General features: G+C 39.3%; 2 long non-coding RNA genes across 2 annotated transcripts in view; both read right to left on the bottom strand.

Annotated features, from left to right (window-relative positions):
• Positions 1 to 21512, bottom strand: part of LOC145522681 (uncharacterized) — a 275846-nt gene that overhangs the window by 170083 nt on the left and 84251 nt on the right. The gene's annotated exons all lie outside the window — the stretch shown is intronic.
• LOC145522684 (uncharacterized) lies at positions 15164 to 19686 on the bottom strand. Its single transcript, XR_014066097.1, has 2 exons — positions 18107 to 19686; positions 15164 to 15857 (listed from the first exon to the last, which is right to left on the bottom strand). It is a non-coding gene; the product is annotated as an uncharacterized LOC145522684 (long non-coding RNA).

Genomic DNA, 21512 nt, shown 5'->3' with positions numbered 1-21512 from the left:
ATTGCATTGAATATATAAATTGCTTTGGGTAAAATGGATATTTTAACAGTATTAATTCTTCCAATTCATGAGCACAGAATATCTTTCCATTTATTTGTGTCTTCAATTTCTTTTCTTTAATGTCATAGTTTTCAGTATACAGGTTTTCTGCCTCCTTGGTTAAATTTATTCCTAGATACTTTATTCTTTTTCTTGCAATTGTAAATGAGATTGAATTCTTAATTTCTTTTTGGTAATTTGTTTTTAGATTTTTGCATATTGATTTTTGTATCCTGCAACATTACTGAATTGGTTTATTAGTTCTAACAGTTTTTAAGGTGTTTTTCAAGGTTTTCAGTTTATAATATTATGTCATCTGCATGTAGTTACAGTTTCACTTCTTCCTCTCCTAATTGCTCTGGCTGGGACTTCCAATACTATGTTAAATAAAAGTGGTAAGAGTGGACATCCTTGTTCTTGTTCCTAATCTTAGAGGAAAAGCTTTCAGCTTTTCACCAATGAGCATATGTTAGTTGTGGGCTTATCACAGTTGATCTTCTTTTTATGTTGAGATACATTTCCTCTACACATGCTTTGTTGAGAGTTTTTATCATAAATAGATGTTAAACTATGTCAAAACCTTTCTGCATCTATTGGGATGACCATATAATTTTTACTGTTCATTTTACAATGTGGTGTATCACTTGACTGATGTGTATAGATGTTGAACTAGCCTTGTATCCCTGGATTAAATCCCACTTGATTATGGTGTATGAGTCTTTTACTATAATTGTTGAATTTGGTTTGTTAATACTTTGTTAAGGAGTTTTGTATCTATGTTTATCTGGAATATTGGCCTATAATTTTCCTTTCTTGTGGTATCCTTGTCTGTTTTTAATTTGTTTCCTTAATCTGTTTCTTTGTATGCAAAATGAGCACATCAATAACTATATAGGTACTTTCCAAAGTTGTCATGAAGGCCAAGTGCAGACCATGGTGTTAGTCAAAGTTCTCCAGAGAAATAGAGCTAACAGGATCTCTCTCTCTACTTCAGTTCAGTTCAGTTCAGTCACTCAGTCGTGTCCAACTCTGCGACCCCATGAACCGTAGCATGCCAGGCCTCCCTGTTCATCACCAAACTCCCAGAGCCTACCCAAACTCATGTCCATTGAGTCGGTGATGCCATCCAACCATCTTATCCTCTGTCGTCCCCTTCCCCTTCTGCCCTCAATCTTTCCCAGCATCAGGGTCTTTTCAAATGAGTCAGCTCTTTGCATCAGGTGGCCAAAGTATTGGAGTTTCAGCTTCAACATCAGTCCTTCCAGTGAACACCCAGGACTCATCTCCTTTAGGATGGACTGGTAGGATCTCCTTGCAGTCCAAGGGTCTCTCAAGAGTCTTCTTCAACACCACAGTTCAAAAGCATCAATTCTTCGGCACTCAGCTTTCTTTATAGTCCAACTCTCACATCCATACATGACTACTGGAAAACCTTAGCCTTGACTAGATGGACCTTTGTTGGCAAAGTAATGTCTCTGCTTTTTAATATACTGTCTAGGTTGGTCATAACTTTCCTTTCAAGGAGCAAGGCTCTTTTAATTTCATGGCTGCAATCATTATCTGCAGTGGTTTTGGAGCCCCCAAAAATAAAGTCAGCCACTGTTTCCACTGTTCCCTATCTATTTGCCATGAAATGATGGGACTGGATGCCATGATCTTAGTTTTCTGAATGTTGAGCTTTAAGCCAACCTTTTCACTCTCCTCTTTCACTTTCATCAAGAGGCTTTTGAGTTCCTCTTCACTTTCTGCCATAAGGGTGGTGTCATCTGCATATCTGAGGTTATTGATATTTCTCCCGGCAATCTTGATTTCAGCTTGTGCTTCTTCCAGCCCAGCGTTTCTCATGATGTACTCTGCATATAAGTTAAATAAGCAGGGTGACAATATACAGCCTTGACGTACTCCTTTTCCTATTTGGAACCAGTCTGTTGTTCCATGTCCAGTTCTAACTGTTGCTTCCTGACCTGCATACAGGTTTCTCAAGAGGCAGGTCAGGTGGTCTGGTATTCCCATCTCTTTCAGAATTTTCTGGCTTTCTCCACTTATACATCTATAGATAGAGATAGAGAGATAGATATAAAAATTTATTATGAGAACTGGCTTATGTGACTATGGAGGCCGAGAAGTCCCATGATCTGCGATCAGCAAGCTCAAGAACCACAAAAGCCAGTAATGAAATTTTAGTCCTATTCCAAAGACTTGAGAACCAGGGGAGCTAATGGTGTAATTTCTAGTCCAAGAGCAGGAGAAGACCAGTGTACCAACTCAAGCAGGCAGGCAGGAAACAAAAAAGACAAATTCCTCCTTCCTCTGCCTTTCATTCTATTAAAGGCCTCAAGAAATTGGATGATGCCCACCCACTTTAGGGAAGGCAATCTACTTTTCTGAGTCCACCTGCTCAAGTGCTAATCTCATCTGGAAACACTCTCACAGACATATCTGGAAATAATGTTTAATTTGGGTATCTCATAGTTCAGTCAAGTTAACATAAAATTAACCATCGCAACCATCTGGGCTGAAGTATAAACTAGTTGCTTATGCCCAATTGTACCTTAATGGTAGATAAAAATTCTTGAAAAAGCAAAATTGACAATCTGCTCTATTGTAATCAGATGAAACCTTGAACATACATAATGCAGTTTCAAGGAAGACAATTTTGTGCCTTGAGATCAACAAACAGACTGATACCTAAACAAATGAAATTACTCATCTAATACTAGTATCCAAATAAGTAAAATCTGAAGCTCCTTTTCTATGACTTACTGACTCACTAATAAAACAATCTTTTGCCATTCTGATATGTAATGACTTTTGCAGATACTCTTGTGAGAAGTCATGTATTTTTCTTCACTGAGCCAGTCCTTGAATGATATCCCCGACAGACATAAGGAGGCTAGCCTTTATACCCTCTGAGTTCACCAGTCAGTACAGGTAGGCTGCCCCTTGGGAGGATATACAGCCTAGGGTTAGGCAGCTTCCTTCTGTGGAGGAAAAATTCCCGAAAAGGGACACAGGTGTGAATGATCAACAGGCAGCACTGCAGCTGGGTGAAGGACTGCTTCAATCAGCATCCCTCCCTTCCCTGGAGGGAAATCCAGGGAGCCAGTGGGGGTGGGGGCAGGAAAATCCAGGGAGGGGGTGGGGATAGGGGTGTGGGTGGTACAACACAGCATCCACTGCAAACAGTTTCCCAAAAGTTATGTTGCTGTTTAGAGAGTATAATTATATTTTAATATATATTTGCAGATTATTTTCCTTAAAAGTTATTATTATTTCCACTTCCATTAGCAATGTATGAGAATGCCTATTTCCCTGAATACTCACCAGTACTTGGTATTGCTTTTCAAAATATTTGACAATGATACATTATTGTTATTTTAAGTTGTATTTTCCTGACAGTTACTGAGATTGAAGGGCCTCCCATGTGGCGCTAGTTGGAAAAACCCCGCCTGCCAATGCAGAAGACTTAAGAGATCCCTGGGTCAGGATGATCCCCTGGAGGAGGAAATGGCAACCCACTCCAGTATTCTCCTTTGGAGAATCTCATGGACAGAGGAGCCTGGCAGGCTATAATCCACAGAGTCGCACAAAGTTGGACACGAGTGAAGTGACTTAGCATGGTATGGCACTGAGATTGAAAGTCTATTTATTGGTGATATGCATTTCTCTTTGGTAATATTTTTGTGACTGTAAGTGTATGGCCTTTACTCATTTTTCTGTCGTGTTTCTTTCTACTCAATTTGTAGAAATGGTTGTAAATAAATTATATTTATCCATTGTAATGTGTTATGGTAGTCTTTCAACTGTCTCTTAAAATCTAATTCTCCACTTCTTCACCTTTTCAGTAAAATGTGTGTGTGTGACTGAACTTATTTTCCAGACAGGGGATTATGAGCCAAAATGTCTGTGTTATGCTTCCAATTTGTGTTTGTATCCTCTTCTACTGGATGCATACAGATGACAATGTGTAGGATGGAGCCACAAGATAGAAGGAGCCTAGGTCCCTGAATTACCACCTGAAGTAGCTGCCTGCCAACCATGGACCTCTGGTACATTTGAGCTACAATATGTTTTTGTGATGCACTATTTGTTTTGTAGGTTAGCTCACAGTGTTTCTGTTTTGTTTTGGTGTGTGCTCAGTTGTGTCCAACTTTTTGTGACCTCACAGACTGTAGCCCATCAGGATCTTCTGTCGTGGGATTTCCCAGGCAAGAAAACTGGAGTAGGTTGCCATTTCCTTCTTCAGGAGAGCTTCCTGACCCAGGGATTGAACCTGCATCTTTTGTGTCTCCTGTATTGGCAAGTGGATTCTTTATCACTGTACCACCTGGAGTGCAGGTATGTTGTCTATTTTCTTCCTAGTCTAGAATTTGTAGTTGACCATACATCCATTATGCATTTTTAAAGGCTGCTTAGGGAAAGATATACATGTAAAGGAGTCTCAGAAGGAAGGCCAGAGAAATAGAAGGAAAACCAGAATAGTGTGGCATCAAGGAAAATGAGGGAAAAGAGTGCTTCGAGAAACTAGCCATGATCAGTCACATTTCATACCAGGAGAGAGGTCTAGTCTGAGGATGCCTGAAAGCTAACAGATGCTTCAATGATTGGTTGGTGCAAAAATGCCTCTGGAGGCAAGATTCCACCAGAGAAGTACAATTGTCCCTTGGATACTAAAATCGGTGGCTGCTTCAAGTCCCTTATTTAAAATAATTTAGTATATTAGAAACTTTTCCTGTATTGAAAATACCTTACTTGGAAAGTAAATGCTGCCCTAAATGTCCATCTTCTGCTAATGAATGTGTCAAATCTGTAAAAAGTCTGAAAGGTGACCACCCATGCCCTTGTGTGTGAACTAAGTTGCTTCAGTCATGTCTGACTCTTTGTGACCCCACGGGTTTCTACTATAGTTCGTGTGTGTGTAGTTGTATCCAACTCTGCAACCCCATGGCCTGTATCCTGCCAGGCTCTCTGTCCATGGGATTCTCCAGGCAAGAATACTGGAGTGTGTTGCCCTGCCCTCCTCCAGGGGATCTTCCCAACCCAGCCATTGAACCTGTGTCTCTTATGTCCCCTGCATTGGCAGGTGTGTTCTTTACCACTAGCGCCACGTGGCAAGCCCATCCATGCCCTTGAACAGCAGTAAAAGCACAGTTCAATCCTGAAATGTTGTTTCATACATGTCCTTAGGCTTGGACATCTGGCTGATTCCAAATCCACTCACTAGTTGAGCGCAAACAGGTCCTATGAACTGCTGTTAATAAGTCCAGAGAGCCTAGTTGGCCATTTACACATGAACTAACTTTGCCCTTCCTAAAATGCACAACATTCATGAGCCCACTATTCGCTATTCCCTTCTGTCTGAACATGACATATCAACTTTCCAGTTTTCACTGACACCTTATTCAATTCTTTTGTTTTCTCAGGTGAGCCTCTAAAAATTACTTCTAGGGACAGAACACTCTGGATTCCTGAATCTCAGGACAGAAGTAAGTTATTTTTTGCTTGCAAGAAAAAATACAGTAAAATTCTGTTCCACAATCCCAGTTAAGGGATTAAAATAAGAAGAAGTATATTTTGATTGGTCTTTTAAATTAAATGGCCATGGAGATAATTTACCCACTATAAACCACTATAAAAGTGAGATGGAAGAAAATTCAGACACGTTGAAAGACATCAATACATGTACTTATTAAAAGTATATGGTGTGTACTTTAAAAATCTAAAACTGAAGGTGACTTTTCTAATTACCTATGACATGTGAAGTCAATTGTCCTTAATACATTCAGAATGACACATTACGAATGAATAGATATTAGAGCTTTCTGCTCTACTGCTCTTAGAAACATCTGATGAAGGACAAGCCCTTGGATATGTCACCTTATGTCTTAGAAAAAAAGAATCCTAAGATTACAATAGGAAAAGATAGTCATTCTATGCTACATGCTTTTAGTAATTTTGAGCACAAAATTATTCTTTGAAGAAAAATTTTATGTTTCTTAATTTAAAGTATATAACGTTAAGCTACAGAGTTAAGAACCTTCAGTCTTACTTGATTCAAAATGCTTATTAGTTCCTGGCAATTAAGCAGCATACACACTATCTATTTTAAGGGAATTTATCTCTAGTTTCTTCTTCTGAACATGTTTAGAAAACCATACTAAATTTAGCATTAGAAGTAAAAATAGAGTCTATTCACTTACTTATGCCTGCCTGTTACATACTATTAAGGCTTAAAGGCATATGTTTTCTTCCATAGTCATTCTATAGCTTCTTCCTATTAGTTATTATTAATAGCAAACAAATTAAGTGAATATTCACATTTCAAACAATGAGAATTATCCAGGATTCCAAGACACTCACTTATTCCATAAAATTTTGAATAGATTGCCCATAAAATTATTTTGCTTTTGAATCTACAGGATGCCTGTACAATGTGAAAACATAGGTAAATAATCATAATGTCATTAAAATATCTTCAGACTGTAATAAAATAATATCAGTGTTTCTATATGTTATGTATATCCTGCACATTTGGTCAGATCTTTCATGTGGGACAGAATGTCATGGAAGGCAAACACATGACAGTCTGTTGAGTATAGACCTGACACATGTACTATATTAGTAAATAAATAGCATCCTCTGATTTCCACTGCCCTTCATCTCTTCTTTTGCATGTGATAGCTACTTTATACATTGTATTCTTGTATATTGCCAAATGTTCTCTTTTCCTTTATGGAATGTGAGCTCTTCTAGGCAAACCTCTATTTGACTCTTTGCTGAGTCCCCCATGTATCCTGTCTGTAGTTGGCTCTCAGCACACTTTTGTTGAATAAATAAACACCCTTTCCAACAACACAAGAGATGACTCTACACATGGACATCACCAGATGGTCAATACTGAAATCATATTGATTACACTCTTTGCAGTTGAAGATGGAGAAGCTCTATACAGTCAGTAAAAGCACGACCTGGAGCTTTCTGTGGCTTAGATCATAAATTCCTTATCACAAAATTCAGGCTTTAATGGAAGCAAGTAGGGAAAACCACTAGGCAGTTCAGGTATGACCTAAGTCAAATCCCTTACGATTATATGATGGAGGTGATGAATAGATTCAAAGGATTAGATCTGGTAGACAGAGTGCCTGAAGAATAATGGATGGAAGTTCATAATATTGTACAGGAGGTGGTGACCAAAATCATCCCAAAGTAAAAGAAATGAAAGAAGGCAAAGTAGGTATCTGAGGAGGCTTTACAAATAGCTGAGGAGAGAAGAGAAGCAAAAGGCAAAAGAGAAAGGGAAAGAAATACCCAACTGAATGCAGAGTTCCAAAGAATAGCAAGAAGAGATAAGAAGGCCTTCTTAAAAGAACAATGCAAAGAAAAAGAGGGAAACAATAGAATGGGAAAGACTAGAGATCTCATCAAGAAAATGGGAGTTATTAATATCAAGGGAACATTTCATGAAAAGATGGGCATGATAAAAGAGAGAAACAATAAAGACCTAATGGAAGCAGAAGTGATTAAGAAGAGCTGGCAAGAATACATGGAAGAACTATACAAAAAAGGTCTTTAATGACCCATATAACCATGATGGTATGGTCACTCACCTAGAGCTGGATATCCTGGAGTGTGAAGTCAAATGGGCCTTAGGGAGCATTACTGTGAACAAAGCTGGTGGAGGTGGTGGAATTCCAGCTAAGGTATTTCAAATCCTAAAAGATGATGCTGTCAAAGTGCGGCACTCAATAGGTCAGCACATTTGGACAACTCAGCAATGGAAACAGTAATGAAAAAGGTCAGTTACATTTCAATCCCAAAGAAAGGCAATATCAAAAAAAAAAAAAAAGAAAGGCAATATCAAAGAATGTTCAAACTACCACACAGTTGCACTCATTTCACACGCTAGCAATATTATGCTCAAAATCCTTCAAGCTAGGCTTCAGCAGTACATGAACTGAGAACTTCCAGATGTATAAGCTGGGTTTTGAAGAGGCAGAGGAATCAGAGATCAAATTGCCAATATTTGCTGGATCATGAAGAAAGTAAGAGAGTTAGAAAAACATATACTTCTGCTTATTGACTACCCTAAAGCCTTTGATGGTGTGGATTACAACAAACTGGAAAATTCTTAGAAATTGGAGGACCAGACCACCTTACCTATCTCCTGAGAAACCTGCATGCAGGTCAAGAGGCAACAGTTAGAACTGGACATGAAACAACGGATTGGTTCAAAATTGGGAAAGGAGTATATCAAGGCTGTATATTGTCACCTTGCTTATTTAACTTCTATGCAGAGTGAAAGTGAAGTGAAAGTTGATCAGTCATGCCCGACTCTTTGCATCATGTGAAATGCTGGGCAGGATGAATCACAAGCTGGAATCAAGATTGTGAGGAGAAATAACAACTTCAGATATGCAGATGATACCATTCTAATGGCAGAAGTGAAGAGGAACCATAGAGCCTCTTGTTGAAGGTGAAGGAGGACAGTGAAAAAGCTGGCATAAAACTCAACAGTAAAACAACTAATATCATGCCTTCTGGTGCCATCACTTCATGCAAACAGAGGAGGAAAAAGTTGAAGCAGTGAGATTTTATTTTTCTGGGCTTCAAGATCACTGTGGATGGTGACTACAGCCATGAAATTAAAAGATGCTTGCTCCCTGGAAGGAAAGCGATGGCAAACCTAGACAATGTATTAAAAAATAGAGAGATGTCTCTATTTTTAAGCGATGGCAAACCTAGACAATGTATTAAAAAATAGAGAGATGTCTCTATTTTTAAGCGATGGCAAACCTAGACAATGTATTAAAAAATAGAGAGATGTCTCTATTTTTTAATACATTGTCTAGGTTTGCCATCGCTTTCCTTCCAGGGAGCAAGCATCTTTTAATTTCATGGCTGTAGTCACCACTCAGCCATTAAAAAAAATACATTTGAATCGGTTCTACTGAGATGGATGAAACTGGAGCCCATTATACAGAGTGAAGTAAGCCAGAAAGAAAAACAACAATACAGTATACTAATTCATATATATGGAATTTGAAAGATGGTAACGATAACCCTATATGCGAGACAGAATAAGAGACACAGATGCATAGAACAGTCTTATGGAATCTGAGGGAGAAGGTGAGGGTGGGACGTTCTGGGAGAATAGCATTGAAACATGTGTATTATCATATGTGAAACAGAACACCATTCCAGGTTCGATGCATGAGACAAAGGCTCAGGGCCGGGGCAATGGGATGACCCAGACGGATGGGATGGGGAGGGAGGTGGGTGGGGGGTCCAGGAAGGGGAACACATGTAAACTCATGGCTGATTCATGTCAATGTATGGCAAAAACTATTACAATATTGTAAAGTAATTAGCCCCCAACTAAAATAAATAAATGTATTAAAAAATAAAAATAAAAATAAATAATAAAAAAATAATAATAATAAAAGAAAAAAAAAATAGAGACATCACTTTGCTGACAAATGTCCATTTAGTCAAAGCTATCATTTTTCCAGTACTCATGTATGAATGTGAGAGCTGGACCATAAAGAAGTCTGAACACTGAAGAGTTGATGCTTTCAAATTGTGGTGCTGGAGAAAACTCTTGAGAGTCCCTTGGACAACAAGCAGATCCAATCAGTCCATCCTAAAGGAAATCAACCGTGAACATTCACTGGAAGGACTAATGCTGAAGCTGAAGCTCCAATACTTTCACCACCTGATGGGAAGAACTGACTCAATGGAAAAGACCCTGATGCTGAGAAAGATTGAAGGCAAAATGAGAATGGGGCAGCAGAGGATGAGATGGTTAGATAGCATCATTGACTCAAAGGACATGAATTTGAGCAAACTCCAGGAGAATGGTGGAGGACAGAGAGGCCTGGCATGCTGTAGTCTATGGGGTTGCAGAGTTGGACACAACTTAGGGACTGAACAACAACCATGCCTTAATACATTTATTGTAATTTGACTCTGTTGCCAGGAGAAATATCAATAACCTCAGACATGCAGATGACACCACCTTTATGGAAGAAAGTGAAGAACTAAAGAGTCTCTTGATGAAAGTGAAAGAGGAGAGTGAAAAAGGTGGCTTAAAGCTCAACATTCAGAAAACTAAGAGCATGGCATCTGGTCCCATCACTTCATGGCAAATAGATGGGGAAACAGTGGAAACAGTGGCTGACTTATTTTTGGGGGCTCCAAAATCACTGCAGATGGTGATTGCAGCCATGAAATTAAAAGACACTTACTCCTTGGAAGTAAAGTTATGACCAACCTAGACAGCATATTAAAAAGCAGAGACATTATTTTGTCAACAAAGGTCCGTCTAGTCAAGGCTGTGGTTTTTCCAGCAGTCATGTATGGATGTGAGAGTTGGACTATAAAGAAAGCTGAGCACTGAAGAATTGATGCTTTTGAACTGTGGTGTTGGAGAAGACTCTTGAGAGTCCCTTGGACTGCAAGGAGATCCTACCAGTCCATCCTAAAGGAGATCAGTCCTGGGTGTTCACTGGAAGGACTGATGTTGAAACTGAAACTCCAATATTTTGGCCACCTGATGCGAAGAGCTGCCTCATTTGAAAAGACCCTGATGTTGGGAAAGATTGAAGGCAGGAGGAGAAGGGGACAACAGAGGATGAGATAGTTAGATGGCATCACCGACTCAATGGACATGAGTTTGGGTAGGCTCCGGGAGTTGGTGATGGACAGGGAGGCCTGGCGTGCTGCGGTTCATGGGTCGCAAAGAGTCAGACACGACTGAGTGACTGAACTGAACTGAACTGACTCTTTTGCATACTAGAACCATGAATAATGATGGCTTGGGGGACACACACTATAATAAGGTCCTTTCTAGCATTTCTATAAATAAAGGTCATTGGATCAGTTCCAATAAAAATGTTACTGTGTTATATCATATTTCATTCTAAAAATTATGGTATAGTAAAGCTTTGGTTTTTCCAATGTCTAACCCCTGGTGTTCTTTTTCTATGATTGATACATTGTTGTGTTGATGGCCTGAAACTACTTTTCCTTAGTTACATTTATAAGTTGTATGCATACCTTATAGAATTTCAATGGTTACTTTTACATTAGCTTAGCTTAACTGGGCTAAGGGATACTTGGGAGAGCTGATAAAACATTATTTTGGGGTGTGCTTGTGCGAGTGCTTCTGGAGAAGATAAATATGTGAATTAGACCGAGTAAAGAAGTTCCACCCACAGCAATATCTAATCCACTGGAGACCCAAACAGAACAAAAAGGCAGAGAAAGAATAAATTCTCTCTTTTTTTCTTGAGTTGGGATGTCCATCTATTCTTGCCTTTGGAAATCAGGGCTCCATTCCCCCCTGAAGTCCTTAGGCATTAGAATGGGAGTACACTCTCAGCTCCCCTGGTACTCAGGCCTTTGGACTCAGACTGAATTATACCACTGACTTTTCTGAGTCTCCAGCTTGTGGATGGCATATTGTGGCATATCTTAGCTTCCATAACCATGTGAGAAAATTCTCATAATAGAGATCCTTTAATATATTTTTATATATCTTCTTGGGTTTCCCAGGTGGTGCTAGTGGTAAAGAACCTGCCTGCCAATGCAGGAAACCTAAGAAATGAGGTTCAATCCCTGGGTCAGGAAGATCCCCTGGAGGAGGGCATGGAAACCTACTCCAGTATTCTTGCCTGGAGAATTCCATGCACAGAGGAGCCTGGTGGGCTACAGTCCATAGCATCACAAAGTGACTTAGCTGCTTATTTAACTTATATGCAGAGTACATCATGAGAAATGCTAGGCTGGATGAAGCACAAACTGGAATCAAGATTGCCAGGAGAAATATCAATAACCTCAGATATGCAGACGACACCACCCTTATGGCAGGAGGTGAAGAACTAAAGAGCCTCTTGATGAAAGTGAAAGAGGAGACTGAAAAAGTTGGCTTAAAACTCAACATTTGGAAAACTAAGATCATGGCATCTGGTCCCATTACTTCATGGCAAATAGATGGGGAAACAGTGGAAACAGTGACAGGCTTTCTTTTCTTGAGCTCAAAAATCAATGCAGATGGTGACTGTAGCCATGAAATTAAAAGATGCTTGCTCCTTGGAAGACAAGTTATGACCAACCTAGACAGCATATCAAAAAGCAGAGCTATTACTTTGCCAACAAAGGTCCGTCAAGTTAAAGCTATGGTTATTCCAGTAGTCAAGTATAGATGTGAGAGTTGGACTATAAAGAAAGCTGAGCACCAAAGAACTGCTGCTTTTGAACTGTAGTGTTGGAGAAGACTCTTGAGAGTCCCTTGGACTGCAAGGAGATCCAACCAGTCCATCCTAAAGGAAATCAGTCCTGAATATTCATCGGAAGGACTGATGCTGAAGCTGAAACTCCAATACTTTGGGCACCTGGTGGGAAGAACTGACTCATTGGAAAAGACCTTGATGCTGAGAAAGATTGAAGGGAGGAGGAGAAGGGGACAGCAGAGGATGAGATGGCTGGATGGCATCACCGACTCAATGGACATGAGTATGAGTAAGCTCCGGGAATTGGTGATGGACAGGGAGGCCTGGCATACTGCAGTCTGTGGGGTTGCAAAGATTCGGACACGGCTGAGTGACTGAACTGAACTGAACTGCATCTTTTTGGTTCTTATTTTCTGGAAAACCCTGACTGGTATTCCCAACGATATGATTCTAGCGTTGAAAGATAATTGATCACCAGTTGCTGTGAACTACACCATTCTTTTGTGCATCTCTAACAGCACAAAATCTCATAGAATTCCAGGCCTGAACAGAATCTTGCAGATCATAAGCTCATCCCAACTAATGCTTGAATAATCCAATTTCCACATGCTAGTCCCATTTTTCAAATATCCAAAGAGACTTCTCCAACTCAAATTAGCAGTTAAAATTGTCAATTTTTTTGTCATGTGATGTAGCTTCAAATTTCCTCACCAATCCAGGTTACCATCTCCAGAAAGTTCTCTAGATCACACTGAAATAGCAAAGTCTGGACAAGTGTAGTAATTTTGCTTGTTCCCGATACCACATTCATTCTTTTGTCCTATAGCTGTTAAGGGCCTCCTGTGTGCCTGGCACTGTACTGAGTACCAGAGAGACACAGGGAAACACAGCACATACAGCCTCGGCCCTCATGAAGCCGGCTGCCTAGATATAATCAATCTGTCAATACAGAGCAAGAAGGTAAGTCAAATTTCTGTCCCACCAACAACTTAGTTTGGGGATTAAATAGTAAACATAAAGGAGTAGAAAGAACACAGGTCTTAAATTCGAGACAGACCTTTATTAGAATGTTAGCTCTAACAGTTTATTATACATTATATATTTATTTATTATAAATAATAAACATAAAATTGGATGTAAACATCAAAGTATTTTTAACCTATAAAAATGGGTATAATACTTATTTCACAGGATTGTTAAGAGTATTAATTCAAACATTCAACGCACATCGCTGGTGCTTAGTAAAGTATTCATTTCCTTTCTACCCTTTGCAGTGATTTGTAGAATGCTAGTGTTACATGAAGCAATGTATTGTGGTCAAATTAGTTGGACAATAAAAATGATTAAGCAAAGTCACTTAGGTTTTCTTTTTAATTAGAACTCTTCCCAGAGCTTTTAAGCTTCTAACATGTTTTGTGAATTTCTAAAAGAACATGGTTTGTAGAATTTCCCAAATTTAGACCACAGAACACTTTCTAAATAGTACACAGAATAATGTCTTGTGTTTTTTTTCTGAACACGGTGTGAGAAACATTGTCCTAGTGGGATCTTTGGATATGTTGTTCTGCCCCCTGGGCATGTCTGGAAGTATGATTGTCCCTCTGGGTCCTGGGAGGAGTCCTTGCAGGAAAATTTATTCTGAGCAAACACAAAGTGGGCAAATATTTTCCCTCTGCTTCAAGTAGCAAAATGGAGTCAGCAATGAAGTAAAAGCTAAGCCTTTTTTTTTTTTTTTTTTTACCTATGATGTTTAGGTATAGCCCTCAGGTTTCAGAAACCCTGAGGAATTATTATAGTGAAAATACTATGAGAAATAAATTACCAGGAAGGACGAAAACTGAAGAGATTATGTAGTAGGTTGGGCACAGTCAAGAAAGCTGTTCCCTTTCATGAAATTAAATATTTCTGTTTATATGATGGAAAATCTGTGCTGATTCATTCTCATTAAGACTCTAGGAAGTTCATCAGAAAAACTTTATAGAGACCTTGGGGAAAACTCAACAGGGGGGAATTTCCTGTTGGGGGCTGGAGGTAGAGGGAAAGAGTATTTTCCCTTTATTGGGGTTTGCTTTGTTAATTGGTGTTTGAAGAAACCCCATTTCTTTCATAGTTGAAGCTAAACAAAATTAATGTTAATTAAAAAATCATGTCAGTGTTCCCAGAGCACAGTCAAGCTGTTAGCTGGGAAAGGGCTTTTCTCATAGCTTTGTTTGCATGGCGAACTGAAGGGTGAGCAGTTTCAACAGGGCAAGAGAGGGAGCTGCCAGTTTATTTCTGGAACACAGCAGGATGTGTTTCAAAAGACACTCAAAATAAAGAGCACACTAAAAAGTACCAAACATGATCTACTTAAAAAAAAATAGGGATAGAGCCATCTTTGGGACTTGCAAAACAGGATGCTGTATGAGAGTGTGTGTTGTGTGGCAATGGGTGGGGGAAGTTTGGCTTATATTCATGATTATCAGTTTCCTTAAGAATGTACAGTTTTAAAGCGTTATTATTTGAAGTAGATTACAGTTTTGTTTTCTTGTAAAAATCTGTACTGGGGTCTTTCCATCAATTATTCTATAAGGACTATTTTACTTCACCCACAGAGGACTTCAATAAATAGATACGTTGCCATCAAGTCCCTGAGGTCTATGGACTTCCTTGGGGTATAATTAATTTGGATGGTTCACTAGATCTAAACAACTATCTCAGACAGTACAAGGGAAAAAAAGCAAAATACCGTATATATTTTTCTGCAAGTTCTGGAACCCTCTGATTATTTGTTTAAGGTGTGAGTTACATGCTACAGAATAAGAATGTCTAAAATTGAGTTACATTTGAGTACAAGTAAATCATCACTAACAAATTCTGAAACGTGAAATGACTTTCAAATTCAATGAAAATAATTATTGGGTTATTTGTTTATTTATGTATTCCTCATTTCTCTCTTAAAACATATGAAGTAGCTTATAACCAAGATCACATATGAAATAAGTCTGATTGAATAAACCCAGGAGTTGGAAATGGGATCTGTGAAAAGAGGCAATAGCAAATCCGCTAACCTCACAGGCTAGTACAGCTGTTCTGTGTGAGCATCAATTTTGATTCCGAGTTTCCTGAAAGGCAGGATTCAAAGGGAAGCGTCAAGAATTATTATCATTAGAAATGACGACTCATATAAACAAAATCTCTTTTGAAGGCAAAGTTTCTCTAGCATAAATTCTAAAGGAAAGAAATTTCTTCACATGTGCTTTTCTTTCAGCACCTAACTTCTCTTTTGAAAATTATTTTTACATGTGCAAATGATTCATGAATATATTTTAAAACTACAGAAGTATATAGATGTAAAAAGTTCAGGTTTTCCTTCACCTTTTCAATCTCACTCTCCCATTTAGAGATTACCTCTATTAAAAGTCGGGTGTATCTCATTTCTGACCAGTCTCTAAAACCTTGTTTCTCCCTCCCTTCTCCAACTAAAATGTGAGTTACATATATGGATTATCTTTCAGTTCAGTTCAGTTCAGTTCAGTGTCTCAGTCGTGTCCAACTCTTTGTGACCCCATGAACCGCAGCACGCCAGGCCTCCCTGTCCATCACCAACTCCCGGAGTTTACCCAAACCCATGTCCATAGAGTCGGTGATGCCATCCAGCCATCTCATCCTCTGTCATCCCCTTCTCCTCCTGCCCCCAATCCTTCCCAGCATCAGGGTCTTTTCCAATGAGTCAACTCTTCGCATGAGGTGGCCAAAGTATTGGAGTTTCAGCTTCAACATCAGTCCTTCCAATGAACACCCAGGACTGATCTCCTTTAGGATGCACTGGTTGGATCTCCTTGCAGTCCAAGGGACTCTCAAGAGTCTTTCCAACACCACAGTTCAAAAGCATCAATTCTTCGGTGCTCAGCTTTCTTTATAGTTCAACTCTCGCATCCATACATGACTACTGGAAAAACCATAGCCTTGACTGTACCGACCTTTGTTGACAAAGTAATGTTTCTGCTTTTTAATATGCTATCTGAAAGTGAAAAGTGAAGTCACTCAGTTGTGTCCGACTCTTTGCGACCCCATGGACTGTAGCCTACCAGGCTCCTCCATCCATGGGATTTTCCAGGCAAGAGTACTGGAGTGGGTTGCCATTTCCTTCTCCAGAGGATCTTCCCGACCCAGGGATCGAACTCTCCTGCACTGTAAGCAGATGCTTAACCATCTGAGCCATCAGGGAAGACATGATGCTCACGTCTAGGTTGGTCATAACTTTCCTTCCAAGGAGTAAGTGTCTTTTAATTTCATGGCTGCAATCATGGCTGCAGTAATTTTGGAGCCCCCAAAAATAAAGTCTGATACTGTTTCCACTATTTCCCCATCTATTTCCCATGAAGTGATGGGACTGGATGCCATGATCTTAGTTTTCTGAATGTCGAGCTTTAAGCCAAATTTTTCACTCTCCTCTTTCACTTTCAAGAGGCTTTTGAGTTCCTCTTCACTTTCTGCCATAAGGGTGGTGTCATCTGCATATCTGAGGTTATTGATATGTCTCCTGGCAATCTTGATTCCAGCTTGTGCTTCATCCAGCCCAGCATTTCTCATGATGTATTCTGCATATAAGTTAAATAAGCAGGGTGACAATATACAGCCTTAATGTACTCCTTTTCCTATTTGGAACCAGTCTGTTGTTCCATGTCCAGTTCTGACTGTTGCTTCCTGACCTGCATACAGGTTTCTCAAGAAGCAGGTCAGGTGGTTTGGTATTCCCATCTCTTTCAGAATTTTCCACAGTTTATTGTGATCCACACAGTCAAAGGCTTTGGCATAGTCAATAAAGCAGAAATAGATGTTTTTCTGGAACTCTCTTGCTTTTTCAATGATCCAGCGGATATTGGCAATTTGATCTCTAGTTCCTCTGCCTTTTCTAAAACCCACTTGAACATCTGGAAGTTCATGGTTCACGTATTGCTGAAGCCTGGCTTGGAGAATTTTGAGCATTACTTTACTAGCATGTGAGATGAGTGCAATTGTGCAGTAGTTTGAGCATTCTTTGGCATTGCCTTTCTTTGGGATTGGAATGAAAACTGACCTTTTCCAGTCCTGTGGCCACTGCTGAGTTTTCCAAATTTGCTGGCATATTGAGCACAGCAGTTTCACAGCATCATCTTTGAGGATTTGAAATAGCTCAACTGGAATTCCATCACCTCCACTAGCTTTGTTCATAATGATGCTTTCTAAGGTTTATCTTTAGCTTGCTCTTATCTATGTTTATATCTTAAAGATCATTCATAACAATATAAACAGTTCTATTTTGTTTTATAAAACTACTGTATGGATGTTCTAATATTTATCAGAACCGTCTCCAATGATTGCTTGTATCCAATTTCTAAATATTATCAATAATGATATAGTAATCACTATGTGCACGTTTATATTTTTGTGCAGTGGATGATTGATACTCAGAAGCAGAGAAACAGGGTCATGCAACACATGCATAACAAAATGCATAATTATCAAACTTTTGGTGTGGGTAGTGTTCCATAGATGCCAGTAGTCTTTGGGGAATCCTCTTCTATATTGCTGAAGATAATTCCATCATATAAACATTTTTCATAGCACGTATGGCATTTTCCTATCACATGATATGACAACATTTTATGTGCATATGTGTTTAGTCACTTCAGATGTGTCCAACTCTTTGCGACCCTATAGACCATAGCCTGCCATGCTCCTGTGTCTATGGGATTCTCCAGGAAAGAATATGGAATAGGTTGCCATGCTCTCCTCCAAGGGATCTTTTAAACCCATGGATCAAACCCATATCTCCTGCATTGCAGGCACATTCTTCACCACTGACCCACCACCTGCTGCTGCTGCTGCTGCTAAGTCGCTTCAGTCGTGTCCGGCTCTGTGAGACCCCAGGGACTGCAGCCCACCAGGCTCTGCTGTCCATGGGATTTTCCAGGCAAGAGTACTGGAGTGGGTTGCCATTGCCTTCTCCAACCCACCAAGGAAGCCCTCAAAAATGCTGGTACACAAGGATCAACTCTTTCTGAGGATCTTGGTTTCTTAACGTTTTGTAACTTGTTCATTTCTCTTTCCACCTTTATTGAGACAGAATGGACATATAAAGTTGTGTAAGTTTAAGGTGTTCAACATGGTGATTTGATACATGTAAATACTGTGAAATGATTACCACAATAAGGTTAAACACCACCATCATTTCACATAATTGCCTTTATGTGTGTGTGCATACTAAGGACATTTAAGATCTACTTTCTTTAGCAACTTTCCAATACACAGTACAGTATTATTAACTAGAGACACCATGCTGTACATTACACCCCCAGAATATATTCATCTTATAACTGGACACTTGTACTTTTGACCAACATCTCCCCGTTTCCCCCAGCACCCAGACTCTGGCAACCACCATTCTAACTCTCTTTTTCTATGAGGTTTTTTTTAGATTCCACATATAAGTGATATTATACAGTATTTGTCTTTGTCTGGCTTATTTCCCTTAGTGTAATGCCCTCAAGTTCCATTAACGTTGTCACAAATGGTCGGATTTCTTTTTTTTCCTAAGACTAAATAATATCACATGAAAAGACCCAGATTCTGGGAAAGATTGAAGGCAGGAGGAGAAGGGGATGACAGAGGATGAGATGGTTGGATGGCATCACTGATTCAATGGACTAGAGTTTGAGCAAGCTCCGGAAGTTGGTGATGCACAGGGAAGCCTGGCGTGCTGCAATCCATGGTGTCACAAAGAGTTGAACACAACTGAACAGCTGAACTGAACTGATACATGTAAATTTTACAAATATTTATATATATACACCACATTTCCTTTATCCATTCATTTGTTGATGTATTCGTTTATTTCTTGACTATTAACATTAATGAACAGATCTTCCCAACCCAGGACTGAACACAGGTCTCCCTCATGGCAGGTGGATTCTTTACCATCTGAGCCACCAGGGAAGCCTGATAAACAGTGTTAATAAATAAATAAATAATAAGGAAAATTTTCAGTAATTTTTCATTCAGAGTAAAAAGTCTTACTAGAAAAATCTAAGTTCAGCAAGTTCCAAGGGAAAATAGATTGAGAATCAGTGCTCTAGATTGTCAATCACAAAAATAAGAAACAATTAGTTATATGTAACACCACCACTGAAAGACCCACTTTTATATTTTTAGCCAGTGACCCTTCAAGATGATGTGATGTCTAAAATCAGGAGCTTATAATAAATTGTAGATAAATCTTTGACAGTGATTTTCTTAGACAGAAATTATTCTTCTCTTACTTGTTTATATAGTTGTGAAATGTACCTCCTGCTTCTATATCAGTCCATTCAAATATACACAAACAGAGGTTTTGATTCTGCATAGACATACTTATGCTTTTAACTGAGTTTTCTGATATTTACAAAATGATGCCTGAGAAGCAGAGTGACTCCTTCCAGCCAGGGATCTAAAGAAATACTGAATAAAGAGAGAACCACTGAAGCAAATTATAGTCTGCTTAAAATTTCTGTAGTTGTTCCTTGTCCAACTTGGACATAAAAGAAACAGAACTTCAGTCTTAAGGTAAACACTAGAATCTTCCAAATGCATGCTTCTTCCTGTCTGAATCTGTCATCTTCTAAAACTCACATTCAAATTTGGTTGTAACCTACAGAAATCTTTCAATTAAATAGTCTCAGCAACTCCACTGATCCAGTTCCATTCTTCCAGCCAACTCACACAAGGGTCCTACATCAACTTTATTCATCAATTATTCAGTTCAAACTTCGAGTCAGTTCAGTCGCTCAGTCGTGTCTGACTCTTTGCGACCCCATGAATTGTAGCACACCAGGCCTCCCTGTCCATCACCAACTCCCAGAGTTTACCCAAACTCCTGTCCATTGAGTCGGTGATGCCATCCAGCCAGCCATCTCATCCTCTGTCGTCCCCTTCTCCTCCTGCCCTCAATCTTTCCCAGCATCATGGTCTTTTCCAATGAGTCAACTCTTCGAATCAGGTGGCCAAAATATTGGAGTTTCAACTTCAACATCAATCCTTCCAATGAACAACCAGGACTGATTTCCTTTAGGATGCACTGGTTGGATCTCCTTGCAGTCCGAGGGACTCTCAAGAATCTTCTCCAACACCACAGCTCAAAAGCATCAATTCTTCGGCACTCAGCTTTCTTCACAGTCCAACTCTCACATCCATACATGACTACTGGAAAAACCATGTCTTGACTAGATGGATCTTTGTTGGCAAAGTAATGTCTCTGCTTTTTAATATGCCATCTAGGTTGGCCATAACCTTCCTTCCAAGGAGTAAGCATCTTTTAATTTCATGGCTGCAATCACCATCTGTAGTGATTTATTAAAGGAGGACAAAAATGCAATGGCAGTTAATCACTTCAGAACTATAGGCTTTACAAAGTAGACAAAGAATGGGTATCCCCACAAGCACAGTTATTCACAACACCCATAACCATAGAATAACTTCAAAAATTTGCCCTTGGCCTTTTTTTCTAAATGGGCTTATATTAGATTGGATGCTTTTAAGAATTTTGCATGTCAATAGGAATGAAAACATCTCATCTTTTATCCTATTCACATTTCCACAAGATATTCTCAGAGATTTTGACTTGAGAGATCTGAGGTGGGAAATTCTGATGTGGGGTCTAAAGACTATATTTGGACTACATTGATCCCATTGTGACTTAATTCCTCATTTCTCATTTCTCAGAGAAATCATTTTCCTCATCTGAAAGGGAACCATTGTACACTGTTAATGGGAATTTAAACTGGTACAGCCATAATGGAAAACAGTATGGAGGTTTCTTAAAAAAAAAACTAAAATAGAACTATCATATGACCCAGCAATTCTACTCCTGGGTATATATATATATATGTCCAAAAAAAAAAAAACCTCACTAATTTGAAAAGATTACAAAAGATACACGCACCCCAGTGTTCACAGCATCATTATTCACAATAGCCAGTACATGTAAAGCAACCAAAGTCAGTGTGTGTGTTTCCTCAGTCGTCTCCGACCCTTTGTGACCCCTATGGACTTTAGCTCACCGGGCTCCTCTGTCCTTGGAATTCTCCAGGCAAGAATACTGGAGTGGGTAGCTGTTCCCTTCTCCAAGGGACTAGCAGACATGTAAGTCAGTTCTCAGGAATGCCAGACCCTAGGATTCAAATGACCAAGTTAGGGTTCCAGAGAAATGCAACGTTAGGATCCCAATCCAGGGCAATGGAGGGT

This window comes from Giraffa tippelskirchi, chromosome 10, assembly GCF_054371585.1.
Source record: "Giraffa tippelskirchi isolate mGirTip1 chromosome 10, T2T-mGirTip1v1.2.pri, whole genome shotgun sequence".
NCBI lineage: Eukaryota > Metazoa > Chordata > Mammalia > Artiodactyla > Giraffidae > Giraffa > Giraffa tippelskirchi.
The sequence above is the reverse complement of the archived record's forward strand: the minus strand, read 5'-3'. Positions and strand labels throughout refer to the sequence as shown.